We start from the raw sequence: 14,591 nt of genomic DNA on the forward strand, positions 1-14,591 counted from the left end.
CTTTGAGTTTGATATATTATTAATTAGTCGTCCTTTGAGACCCAATCCTTATTTTATGTTTTTAATTTTCCTTAATTATGCAGATTGATAATTTGTGTTTTAAAATGCTGAGGAAGACAGGATGTCTTATTTTTGCTGGTTGAGTAATTGTTTTGTTAACTCTCTCTTATGTGTTTTGTCATATACATTAAGGCAAACTAGATACCTTATAGTTTGCACTAGCTGGGTCTATAAAGGGCTGCTACAGCACAGCACATTAGAGCACCTTACAAATTACTCCTCGAATGCGCTTTGCTGTGACATGTAGACAAGTGCTTATACTCTCAGATTGTTCAGAAGACTTACGCTGCCATCTTTAACACATACTATCACAGTAAGATTTAATCTATAAGGTATTTATTATGATGGGAAAGCAATGTAGGAGGAAAAAGCTGAGTGTTGCTCTATGGCATGAAATCCTACTCAAGGAGCTGATTCTAGAAAATACAAAGCATTGATGTCAGTGGATATGCGTACTTAGCACCTTGTAGGATCAGATCATTAATGAGGTAAATTATGAACAATTGCTTTGTTGTGACATCACATTTTTGTTCAACTGAAAAATGAACTTTGTGAATATTTTTCATTCTCTGAATGTGTAATTGTAGCGTTCCTAATTTTTAGTTCTTCTTCATGTAATTGTCCACATGGATTCAACTCTTTGATATTTTGTGTCATGCATCCTGATTCTTTTGGCCAGTAGTGTCTGTTCAGGCTGTGCCTGTACCCTAGCTGTCCTTGTGCATCCCCACCCAAGGGCAATAAGGGTGGAATGGGCCCTACTGACCCTCAGTTTCTCTTATTGATCATGCCAGTGAGACTGAACTCCTGAAGAGTTCCCCTTTTTCTATGTGCACTGTGCTACTGACGTTAGTTAGTAATCTTACTGTTTATGTGATTGTTAGTTAATTTATTGTTATAGTTAGATGTTGCCCATTGGGGGGAAAAATCTAATCTTTTCTTCAATAGGTTTCAGCTTTGGTACAAAGTGCCTTGGTACCTACCACCTCTGTACCCCTAGTGGACAGTCATCAGTCTGTTGTAATTGGACCTGACCTTTGGACCACATGCCTCCAAGCCAGTTGGATCTGGGCAGTATCCAGTCACACTTCCAGGTGCAGACCTCCTGTGTGGCCCCTTGGGATGTAGGACTCTGCAATCCAGCTGCCCTAGACCCTTAAACCAGTATTGTGACCCCCTCTGGTGTTAGTCACTTCATGGAGGTGACTGGCATTAAAATAAGTTGCCTTGGTCTATCCTTGCAATCTCTAGGCAATCACAGCTACACACTCAAAATGCAAGTCAAATGCAAGTTCTTCAAAATGGTGGTGTCAAGGAAAGTCACAGTTTGATACAGACATGTATATCAGTTCATCACACCAACCTCTCCCTCCCCCAGAGACAAGACAAGACACAGATAGAATGGCCCATCCCTTAGATGACATTTACTGCTCCTCATCCCCATCTAGAAACATCAGGGAGTCATCTTCCATTCACCTCCCCCTCCTTGGGTGGCACAATAGAATCAGGAAGAGACTGAAGGGGAAATTCCATAAGAGGTAGCAGGAAAAGATCTAGGACTCATTGGGAACATCCCTCCTGATACCCCCCTCAGTACTCATATTCCTACCAACTACAGGTTGTCCATTGTATGTGATGATGATATCACAGCATCACATGTGTTCTTGTGGCTGTATAGTCCAACCTTTGAGTAGCAAACAGACCAGATATGTGGAGCTCAGTCCACACCTTGACAAGACACTATTCTTTGGTACAGTCTTCCAGTTCAGATCCCTGTTTCGGTAGGGCTGTCCTGCTGTCATTGTTTGAGGAGGACTCCTACAACCCATCTTCAAGCAAACAGACAACTGCTTGTTAGTCACCAACATTGCTAGACGCTCACTTGAAGAAGAAAGAACGGTTGCATACCCTGAAGTAATTGTGGTTTTTTGAGATGTGTTGCCCACATGGATTGCACAACCTGCCCTCCTTCCTTGCTCCTTTGGCGTTCTACTCCTCCAGGATTCTTTGTTGGTAAAGAAACTGAGGGATGTTTGGATTCACTCCACCCTTTATGCTTTCAGGTAGTGGGTGGGCGAGGACAAGAGGTCAGACTAGATGATCTGGTGGTCACTTCTGGCCTTAAACTCTATGATGCCTAAGATGCAGGCATGGCCCCAGCAGATTCTGCTGGCCAAAAGAATCTGATCTCATGCACATGGGGCACATATGCACCAAGAGTGGAATTGTGTGGACAACACATCTTGAGGAACAAAAGTTACTGTAAGCTAAGTAACCAGTAACAAAAAGCCAGCAATGCTGTAAAAAGGATAACTGGTATATAATATAGCCTCCTCGGGCTGTCAGCTTCAAAAGAAGCATCACTCTGCATCATAAAACATTTTACCCATATTGTCTACTGCTGAATGAAACTATCTACTATCATGAATTCCTACTCTATTCTGTATTATACAGCATTTCACTGTGTGACATTACTCTGTGACACTACATGTTAGCACTAGGTGTCCTGTGACTATCAGGAAAAAAGACTCCAGTAATGGTGCATCCCTGGCAGGCAGAGTTGTTCACCTATTTCATAAATATATTTTTTTAATTAATTTTGTTAAATAGATCTTTAGTAAAAAAAACAGCATATTTGCCAAAAATGGCAAGTATTAATTTTTTTAAAAGTTGTTAAAAGTTATGCTGATGGAAAGATGAGTGCTTGAGAAACCTTGCCAGTCAGTGTTTGCAAAACATTTTAAATGGTTAAGAATTTTGAATTGTTACTTTTTGTTATGTGATATTATGGCAATGAACAGAAACCAGAGATGTCAGAGGCAGCTGTATTTGCAGAGAAATAATCCATCAGAAGCTTGCATATGGATGAAAAGTTGCATTTCATGTAATTTAAGCAGTGCAAATCTTGGCCAACTTGCAGAAGGTCCTTACTTGTTCATCCAGTCAGCCATACTGAGTGGAGTAGGGAATTCTTGTTGGAGAACTTGTGTGTTGAAATTCATCTGCCTTTTTAGTTAGAAAATATTTTTGCATTTGTGCCACAGGAGAAGAATTATCTTTGTACAAAAGTTTTAGGATGGCTATTTTTTTGAACTTGTGCTGAATTTCTTAGATTTTTCAGTAGATTTTTATTGTTTCCATTTTTTAAAAAAAGTGTTATTCTGTCTGCCTGTATTTGACTAGTGCTGTGACACTGACTGGCTTTGTCAACAACTCTGTGGGTATCTGTTGGTATTTTTGTTATCCTCATGGTTCTTCAATTCCTGAGTGACAGTGAATTCCACTGTATCCTTCTGCAATCTGTTGTTTCTAGCAACTGCTGTGCCAAGGTGCAGTTGCTACGTTCTTGTGCTAGTACCCGCTATTTTGATTTCAAGATCTGTCAGTTTCTTAAACTTTTGTTCTCTGTTTAGTTTGTGCCCTTCTTTTTTTCTCTTCTGTGCTGCATATGTGTATCTCATCTCTTTTTTCCCCCCAACCCCCTTTTCCCTTGTTCCTATTGTCAGGAGCAGCGCCAGGGTTTTTGGCACCCTAGGTGGGGGTCCTTCCGCGCTCCCGGTTGTCGGCGGCAGTTCTGCGGCGGGGGGGTCCTTCCGCGCTCCTGGTCTTTGGGGCACTTCGGCGGCGGGTCCCGGAGCGAGTGAAGGACCCGCCGCAGAATTGCCACCGAAGACCCGGAGCGCGGAAGGACCCCCTGCCGCCGAATTGCCGCCAAGGGTGGCAAAATGCCGCCCCCCAAATCCTGGTGCCCTAGCCTACCGCCTAGGTTGCCTAAATGGAAGCGCCGGCCCTGCCTTTTGTCCCTTCAGGAAGCATTCAAGAGCAGTTGAAGATGAACAATGATCTTGCAGCTTACTTGTAAATTGTGTGATATTCTTTCCCCTGGCTCTAAGAAGAAAAAGAGCAGAAAATGCAGAATGCCTGCCATCATGAGCCTATTTCTAAGCCCTGCTTATTTACTCCGGATCTGATAACTTACCCCTGTGTTTCTGTGGCTTCCCACTAGTATACAGCTCTCATCCAAGGACTTTTTTCTTGTTGGAAATGTGCATTAGACAGCTCCCTGCAGGACCATGGTTAGTGCCAAACCAATACTTGCAGAGTACAAAATACCAACAACTAAGTCACTGACCTTGGGCATAGTATTTACAGGCCTCAGAAGGGTTAAATCAGTAGTACTTGTGTTTTCACATCTTCCATGGAACACACTTTTAGAAGTTTAAAACCATTATTATTTATTACCCATTTCTTTATTACTTATTATTTGTGTTATTGTAGTGTGTAAAGGTTGGGGGCCCATTGTGCTAAGCACTGTACAAGCAGAATACAAAGAGTCCTTGCCTGAAGAGCTTACAATTTAAAAGACAAGGCAGACAAAATATATAGTTAAGCAATAATATATTATTTTCATTCTTATAATTAAATATTTACTTTTTTATCTCCCCAAAGACATGAGCATCCTTTCATCCTTAAAGTGTTCTGCTAAGCCCTCCAGTAGTTTCTAGTGCACTGGGATGCGGTTCTGTAGAAGGTACTTAAATCTGCATCTTTTTTATATGAAAAGATTCAGGCTTCTTTAAAAACGATGATAAAAGTGAGAGAGTCTGGGTGGGATTTTGTTGAATAATGACTGAACTGCTATATATGTTTCCTATTTATAAATAAATAAAGGCAGACATCTCTCTGTCTCCATGACAACAAAAGCAGCCACCTCACGTACTGGTGAGAAAAGGGATAGAATTCTGTAGAAACAGGTTAGAAAACATACATGGTGATAATGTGCAGCTTTCTATATCTGTTTTTCGGTTTAATACTCTAGGTGCTATAAATCAGCAAATATAGAAATATAAGTGTATGTGTATGCATATACTGTATATTAATGCAAAGGTTAAAGACACTGTCAACTTGATTTTTTTTTAAATGACAAAAACATCATTTTCTGATAGAACACCCTTTAAATAATACATCCTGATTTTTTTAAATTCTTTCGTGTTTTTAATAAATATTTTTCTTCTCTCCTGTGGATGCTTGAGTATTTTCAATAAGGGAGAAACTGACTTATCAGGGGAAAGGATGATGCTAATTGTAAACAAAGTACTATTAGATGGACGGAGTAAACAAACTGGAAAAATAGAGAAATATTTTTCCCACTTCTGTTAGTTATCGTACTCTTAGCTGTTACCTTTAGCTGTAGAATGCACAAAGTTTTCAGACAGAAATGTGATTTTGAAGTTTTGTCCTTAAAAAAACAAACAGAACTTGCTCATATCTGCTCACTCAAAATAAAACCCTCAGATAATGATATTAGGAACCATAATTTAGGTTCCCTACCCTTCACCCATCAATCCAACATTTAGGATGATCATATAGACTCTTGATTCAGCAAGACATTTAAATACGTGCTTAATTTGAACTTTAACCATTCATTTCAACACCTCTAGTCAAATGCTCTGCACTGTTAGCAACACTGCTGGTCCCACTGGATAAAAGAGGAGGATTCTGCAGCTGGATTTGTGACCCATGCAGGTAAAACCTTACTGCAGCAGAAACAATTCAGTTAGGGTTACCATATTTTAATTTAAAAAAAGGAGGACACTCCACGGGGCCACGGCCCCGCCCCAACTCTGCCCCCTCCCCTGAACGCTTTGCCCCCTGCTCCCCCCCCCCCCGCTTCTGAAACAGGGAGGCAGCAGGTAAGCTGGGGCTGGGGCGGGGCGCGGCCCAGTCCGGCCCCCCCCCGGCCGAGCGGCTCCCTTTGGTGGCTGGCCGGCACAGGCCAATAGGCTCTGGCCCCGGCGTCTCCCGCTCGGCTCAGGCCCTGGGGCGCTGGCCCTGGTTCCGGCCGAGCGCCCCCGGCCCGGCCCCCGGCTGAGCAACGCCGGCCCCCGGCCGAGCAAAAATGGCGCCTGGCCCCCGGCTGAGCAACGCCGGCCCCCGGCCGAGCAACGCTGGCGCCTGGCCCCCGGCCACGCACCGCCGGCCCCCGGCCCCGCACCCCTGGCCTCCGGCCGAGCACCGCTGGCCCCAGCGACTCCGGCCCCCAGCTGAGCACCGCCGGCCCCTTCCTCCCTCCCTATTTTCCCGGACATGTCCGGCTTTTTGGGATTTCCTCCTGGACGGGGATTTGAGGCCCAAAAAGCCGGACATGTCCGGAAAAATCCAGATGTATGGTAACCCTAGTTCAGTTAAACCAAAACTTCAGGTTGGTAAGTACAGATGGAGCTCAAAACCGAAGATCTCAGTGAAAACTGAAAGGAAGCAGAGATCTTGAGACATCAAATGCTGACAAGAGTATTTGTAACAAGAGTAGGCACATGGAATGTATGAACTTTGTGTAGTATGGGAAAGCTGGCACAAGTTACACAAAATATGAAAAAACCCACATCTGAACATACTTGGTGTCAGTGCAATGAGAAGGGCAGGGAGTGACAAGATGTTGTCTGGTGGTGCTACAATTTTATACTCAGGAGAAGGAATGCACAAAAGAAGTGTAGGAATTATGCAGGATAACATTCCAGCGAAGACCCTGCTGTCTTGAGAACCGGTGAATGGCAGAATAACAGCCCGTCTGCAAACAAGACATATCGAGTGTACAATAATCCAAGTGTATGCACCAACAAATTCAGTAGGCGACCCTGAAATTGATGTGTTCTTTGAGCAGGTACAGCAAATTTTGGATGATGTGCCTAAGCATGACATCATAGGCACAGCAGTGGAAGGCAGCCGTGCTAATAATAGCAAACAGCTTTTGATTCTCTGTGGCACAAACCATCTAAAGATAGGAGACAGTCTCTTCCAGCATAAGAGGATTCACAAGCTCACATGGAGATCACCAAAGAATGCAACTGTCAGCCAGATAGACCATGTGTGTATCTCAGGGGTGAGCATCATCTTTGAGGAATGTTCCTACCCAGATGTTGGCTTGGATCGTTATCTTTTAGTGGCCACGTTACAGTGTAAACTTAAAAAGATCATAAAGGCAGACAAAAAGAGTGTTACAGCAAAAGCAAAGTTCAAGGACAAAGAAATACAGATCAGATTGCTTTTAGCAACAGTTACACTATTTTACAGGCTCAGGAAAGTCTGGAAGACAAAAGGTCAAACTTGAAGACAGTAATCGAGACAGCTGGGCCTCCAAAAGGGGTAAAAGAAAGATGCATGGATTACATCTGGAACACGGGCAGCAATTAACAAGCAGAAAGTTCTGAAGGCAAAAAAGGACAGAGCAAGACACAGGCAGATGCAAGATGTAGAGAAAAAGACGCAAAAATAAAGAAGAGAAGCAGACAAGATAGAAATGCCTGGGTTCAGGAGAAGTCTGCAGAGGCACAAGATGTACCACTGAGAGAGACTTCAAACAGCTCTACAGAATAGTGAAGGACCTCTCAGGAAGAACCAGACTATCACGGGTATTGCCCATCAGGGACTTTTATGGACAGATGTTGAAAACACATGAAGAACAAGCCAGATGAAGGAAAAAACATTTCCATTCCATATTAAACTGTCTAGAGCCGCAGTCATGCACAGGTTCCAGAGGAATGCCTATGTTAAGTTAGAAATAGAAGAAGGACCAATAAATAACACCCAGTGAAATTAAAACAGCCATCAAAGGCCTCAAACAGGGGAAAACTTTTGAAGTTGACAGAATTCAAGCAGAAGTACAGTGACAAAAGGATATTGAATGCGCTGGCATTATCTGGAAAGACGTACCACGATTAGCGAGCGCACATAATCAATGCAGGAACTGGATTGGCCAATATGCCAGCAGCACAGGAGGGTCTAAAGTTTAATTTGCATGCTTAACTACTTTCCTGAATGGCACAATAATGCTAATATAAAATTACTTGATAAGCAATTTTTATTTCCTGTTGTTTTGCAGTAAGAATCCAAAATGCAAAAGGCTGTTCTGATGATTAAATATGCAATGCTTGTAAGGTTGATAAATTAAGATTTGTGTTGGTTATTCTAGTTACATTCTGCCTACTGAGGTTTGCTCTATTGCTTTATTTTATTCCTTTCATATTTCACTTGTAATGAGCAAATACTGAATGTTGAACATTGGGGAAATATCCTCGTGTCTTTTCACTGCATTTACATTATAATGTAAAATGCTGCTTATAAACAACATGTTACTGTAAGAGAGATTTGTTTTCACAGTCTCAGTACACAGATACCTTCTTATAAAAGGTGTATTTCCTTGAGGTAGTATTTTTGTATACGTGCAAAAAAATCTTGAATTTTGGTGATCTTAGTTTTTGATGTACATAAGAGTTTTCATGGCTTGTTTCTTTGAATAGCTTTTATTTAGGAATGTAATGCATGTATTAATAATCCCAATGCTTTGTACTTAAGATTTTATTTGAGGACTAAAAGTACTCTACAAACATTATTTAAGTCCAACAACATTCCTGTGAGGAGGCAGATATCATTGTACTCATTTTACAGATTAATAAACTGAGGAACAGATTGGTTGAGTGACTTACCCAGTAGGTTTTACTTGAAAGTCATTTATTTTGAGGCAACTTTCCGTTGCAGTAGTAGTTTTAAAATCCTTGTGTACAAGTGGGCAGGCAAGTAATCATTCTGGAAATAAATGATCTGACATCCACTTTTTCCCAAAAGGCAGGCTGAAGAGATTAACAAATACAGTTGTTTGTCTGATTAACTTTGGACTTTACTGATGTATTACGGCTGTGATTGGATTTTTTTTTGAAAGATACAGAATAATTGATGAGAACAAGATAGCAGTATCTGTAATGGCGTTGTTTGTTTGCACCAAGACCTTGCTGTTCAGTATTACATTCCTGAAAGCATACCAATTCTGTTGTCTTTCTGCCACTTGATTCTGGCTAGAATTTAGATGTGTTTTGCTGTTGTTGTAAGTAGCTAACTGTGTGAAATTTGATCTTTGTCTATCTTGAAATGCCTGTAATGTATTGCTCTTTTATTTGTTAGGAGAAGTTGATGTTGGGGAGTTGCTTGCAGTTCTTGACTGTTTCTTTCTCTGTAAAGAACACTTTTTAAATTCAGTTTGGTGAGAGTTTGTTCTTTTGGCTATTAGTGGAGGGATAAAAAAAATCTCTGTACTTTTGAGAGAGAGAGAGAGAGAGAGAGAGAGACTGACTTTAAGTCACAGAGGGGTTCTGCTGTACATTGCTGCTTTGCTTGTTCCAAACATTGCGTCAAAACATTAATAAAAAACTAGAAATGTCATGGACATTACTTGTAAAATCTTATTTGTCAGACAGAATTGATTATATAAACTATTTAGCATTCTCTTCTTTAATCTTCCACTGTAAATTTCTGTGATCTGTAATTTCAGTGTATATACCTATAGGTAGGGCTACAATTTTGTCACGGAAATCACAGAATCCGTGACTTCCAGAGACCTCCGTGACTTGAGCCCGCAGCGCCTGAGAGCTGCAGGGTCCCCCCATTGCCCGTGGTGGCTGGGAACTGTGGGACGCCGAGATCCCAGCTGCTGCCGACAGGGGAGGGAGTGCCCCAGGAGCTTCTAGCTGCTGTGGGCGGTGAGGGTGCTCCGGGATGCTCTGGAACTTGGAGCTGTCACGGCCGGCCGGGGTGCCCTGGAGCTTGGAGCCACCACCGGCGGCCGGGGTGCCCCAGAGCTCCCAGGCTGCTGCAGGTGGTGGGGGTGCCCCACAGCTCCCAGCTGGGCCCCCAGGGGCGGTGTGGGGACCCTGCAGCTTCTCATTTTGTCATGGATATTTTTAGTAAAAGTCATGGATAGGTCACGAGCTTCCATGATTTTTTCTTTATTGCTCATGACCTGTCTGTGATTTTTACTAAAAATATGCATGACAAAATCTTAGCCTTACTTATAGGCCCTAATACTGCTTGCATTAAAGTCAGGTTCTTAATCTGGCCATATTTGTATCCAAACTAAAAGTCTGTGCTCCACTACCTGTTTGTTTGTTTTTTATCACGAGATATGTGTACAATCCAGTGGGTGAATAGTTTCCTTGACCCACACTTACAGAATTCCCACTACATTGATGGGAATGAAGCATTGAAGGGGAAGTATATGGCACAATGAATGGTTATATATGTATTTTATTTGTCCAATTTATCACAAAAAATAAGTATCAGAAAAAAGCTGTAAACCTTCCTTCTGGTAGAGTCCACATGCAGCTCGAACTCTCATAAAAGAAGGTGCTACTACTGGCAAGGAGAGACCTGATTCACTACCTCGCCTTTGTTGCTTCCGCTAGCGGAACTTCATCCTGGCCAAAAGTAAAGCTGTGCTCCCAAAGCAATGCCTCATAGTGTGAATTCCCTGGGAACACAGAAGGGTCTGTCTGGTTCAGGGAAGTGCATTTTGCAGGGTGACTCTAGCTCTACGGCTGTCGATTTGAGTTATAGAGTAGCTAAGCTAATAGCTGAATTTCTGCTTTTTCTTACAGTGTTTAATAAGTGTCTTACTAAGGTGAATAATGTAATGCTAAATCAGTGCTCCAAACCTCTGAGTAAACATACACGTGATGAAATCATTTTTACTAGCAATATTTGTAATCTCATAGATCAAGACAGCTTGTTTTGCTTCATATAAATTGTAGTGTGAAAGATAAGCAAAAACAAACATTACCATTTGGAGCTGAGCAAATGTTAATATTATTACGAAACAGACTGTTATATTCTTTCAACTGTGTACAGTACTTGTTTGGTATGGTCCAGGTTTTGACTGATTTGTCTTTGTAAAATGTGCAATTTAAAAGGTTGACTTGGAAATTAGCTCACTTAGGTATCATAAGTAATTATATTAGATTCTTAAAATCATGATCTTGTATTGTCTGTGAATTGAGACTGTTTAATCTGCTGAAACTGGCACACAGTGCAAAAAATTAGTAATATTTTACCATAGCACAGATCAAATTATATGTTTTCTCTCTCATTGCTTTTACTCTTTAAATTTACACCAAATTCTGCTGAGATAGTAATTTAGAAATATTCTTGCTCCAAATCTTGGATCATAGAATACAGATGTCATATGAGATGTAATATGCTCAACTGGACTAAAATTTTACTAAACCATTTTCTGCTACTTTTTAAAAAATCAACATTTGTTTTTATCAGATTACAGTCTGAAGTTTTTATACTTCAAATTAAGACATCTGTCTCTGTTAGAGTTCGGTGAATATTGCAAACAGCAGATTCACTTTAACAGAATTCAAAATCCTTTTTTATTTTCTTTAAGATGTTAATTATTCTCCATGAGTAATTTGCCCATTCCAAGTCTCTGTAAAATGTTCCTTGGGTGTGAGATATTTGGGCAGATTCACTACTCTCATGAGTGGGCAAACGCCGCAGTGGAATTGTGCCCACTTATAACAGTAGTAAATATGTGTTTATAAATCTGCTTTTAATGTCAGACTTCTTCAAATGCCATTCATACTCCACCTTTATTACACACTGTGCTATAAATACACCTCTACCCCGATATAACACGAATTCAGATAGAATGCGGTAAAGCAGTGCTCGCTGGGGGGGGCTGCGCACTCCGGTGGATCAAAGCAAGTTTGATATAACGCAGTTTCATCTATAATGCGGTAAGATTTTTTGGCTCCTGAGGACAGCGTTATATCGGGGTAGAGGTGTACACAATTTTTTGAGTCCACAGTAAAATAATCTAAACCAGTGGTTCTCAAACTTTATTGGTTAACATACTGCTTTCTTAAAAAAATTGTGAACTGAAACGATGGAACATCAAGCTCATGTACCACAATTAGGGAACCCTTGATCTAAACTGTAATCATGTACTTTCCTAAAGGTTGAAATTGCTATCTGTGTAGCAGAATATAATTTTATCATGAGTATTTATAAGGTCACAATATTTATGTGGCTTTTAATTGAGATTTAATCAGGAAAAAATTTCCCTGAGAAACACAAGACTCACTTCCGCTTTTGGAGAGACCTCTTAGCTGAGTGGAGTGATAAGAATCCCTCTCGCTAGAGAGTATGATCTCTGGCATTGCTAGGTTGATTTTATAATCTGAGGGAACTAAAAGGACCCTGGAGACCTATTATGTTTGTTTGCTCTATTCCTTTGTTAGATGTGCTCTGGCAAATTTTCCTTCTTATAAATCTTTGCACATTTTTTTTTTCAAATCATCCCATCACTATTTGTCTTTCATGCACTATAATGTTTTGTCCATTGAGTTAGTCTTTATACTTTGTCTGGTTTTGGCTTTCCATCATTTATTTTTTTGCTTTTGTTCCGTTTAGTTTCTTTATAGTAGTCACCTGTTTTATTATATATAAAATTGTGTAATTTAAATCCGATGACTCATGTTTTATTTTTATTATAATTCAGTCTAGCATAATATAGTTGAAACTACAGTAGAACCTCAGAGTTACAAACACCAGAGTTACAAAACGACGAGTCAACCACACACCTCATTTGGAACCGGAAGTACACACTCAGGCAGGAGCAGAAACCAAAAAAAAAAAAAAAAAAAAAGGCAAATACAGTACTGTGTTAAACATAAACTATTAAAAAAAAGGGGGGGAGGGGAAGCAGAATTTTTCTTCTGCATAGTCAAGTTTCAAAACTGTATTAAGTCAATGTTCTGTTGTAAACTTTGGAAAGAACAACATAATATTTTGTTCAGAGTTATGAACATTTCTGGTGGTGTTTGTAACTCTGAGATTCTACTATATTGAAAACTGAGTACAGTAAGAACTGTTTTAAGTGAAAATGCAAGAGACGAGCCAAAACTGAACATTTAATAGAGGCCGTCTTATTCAGTTTGCACACTATATGATAATTTTTTTAAAAAATGAACTGTAATAAATGGCAGAGAAAGGAAGCATGGGTGCAGCTAAATCAACACTAAAGGCTGCCTCAAAAGTGTAACCCATATCTTCAGTCTCTGCTTTAAGCTTTCCTGAGGGGTGCTAATAAAATTTTGCATGATCTTTTAGTTAAATATCAGCACTACTGTATATATACGTGCTGGTCACTTGAATTGCTACTAATGACATATTTTGTCGTAATTAAACTAGAAAGAGTGTGAGAAGGAATGAAATAATATGATCAACCTATTTGGGTTGGTTTATTGTTTTTTGTTTCTCAAAGACTGTTCAGGTGACCACAGAAGAACACATGTGCATATGATAGATTTCTGGAATAACTGTCCAGATAACTATGATTACTGGAAATGTTTGTTTTTCATTCTTTTATCCTTCAGACCTGTTCATCTTTACCCGCAGTACTTAAGTTTTGGAGAAGTAAAATGGGTTTACTTCCTTTGACTCAGCTATGGCTGCATCTGAATTCTATATCTTCTGACATTGCACTACTAGGGTTGCCAGGTGTCTGGTTTTCGACCGGAACACCCTGTCGAAAAGGGACCCTGGCGGCTCCAGTCAGCAGCGCTGACGGGGCTGTTAAAAGTCCGGTTGGCGGCGCAGGAGGGCTAAGGCAGGCTTCCTGCCTGCCGTGGCTCCACACGGGTCCTGAAAGCAGCGGCATGTCCCCCCTCTGGCTGCTACACATAGGGGCATCCAGGGAGCTCTGCACGCTGCCCCCGCCCCAGCCGCCAGCTCCGCAGCTCCCAATTGGCCAGGAACCGCTCTGCAGACGGGGCAGCGTGCCGAGCCGCCTGGCCGTGCCTCTGCGTAGGAGCCGGAGGGGGGATATGCCACTGCTTCCGGAAACTGCTTGAGGTAAACGCTGCCTGGAGCCTGCACCCCTGATCCTCTCCCACACCCCAACCCCCTGCCCCAGTCCTGATCTCCCTCCCGCCTTCCGACCCCTCGATCCCAGCCTGGAGCACCCTCCTGCACCCCAAGCCCCTCATCCTCAGCCCCACTACAGTCTGCACCCCTAGCTGGAGCCCTCACACACCTACACACCCCAACCTCCATCCCAGAGCTCCCTCCTGCACCCTGAAATCCTCATTTCTGGCACCACCCTGGAACTCGCACCCCCAGCCCAGAGCCCCCTCCCATACTCCAAACCCCTCAGCTTCACCCCCCAGCCCAGAGTCCCCTCCCATACTCTGATCCCCTCAGCTCCGCTCCCCCAGCCCGGAGCCCGCACACCCAGCCAGAGCCCTCACCCCTTCCTGCACCCCAAACCCCTGAGCCAGCCCAGTGAAAATGAGCAAGCGAGTGAGGGTGGGGAGAGCGAGCGACAGAGGGAGCGGGGGAGGGGGGCCTCGGAAAGGGATGGGGCAAGGACAGAGTTTCGGAGGAGGGGCAGGGCAAGGGTGTTTGGTTTTGTGCGAATAGAAAGTTGGCAATTGTAAGTTGATATTATTGTCAATAGCTTATGCAGGGTCACACCAACCAACATTTTCAAATTAATTTCAGGGAGTGGCCTACCCCACCAATACCCCCACTTCTAGCCTCACCCTCTGCCCCATACCTGCCTCTGCCTCGTGCTGCCTGGGGTTTGTGCCACCATGTTGGACTTGCAATTCAAATCTACCCCCACAACCGACCGTTGGTTGCCAAAACCACCCCTCCTTGCAATACCAATGGCAGAAGCAGAGCAGAGGTCAAGTACA

The 14,591-nt window shown here is 42.2% G+C and overlaps 1 protein-coding gene across 1 annotated transcript in view; it reads left to right on the forward strand.

Annotated features, from left to right (window-relative positions):
* The window catches only part of TXNDC11 (thioredoxin domain containing 11), a 99,336-nt gene that overhangs the window by 32,061 nt on the left and 52,684 nt on the right, over positions 1 to 14,591 (forward strand). The gene's annotated exons all lie outside the window — the stretch shown is intronic.

The sequence above is a fragment of the Emys orbicularis genome, chromosome 10 (assembly GCF_028017835.1).
Source record: "Emys orbicularis isolate rEmyOrb1 chromosome 10, rEmyOrb1.hap1, whole genome shotgun sequence".
Classification (NCBI taxonomy): domain Eukaryota; kingdom Metazoa; phylum Chordata; order Testudines; family Emydidae; genus Emys; species Emys orbicularis.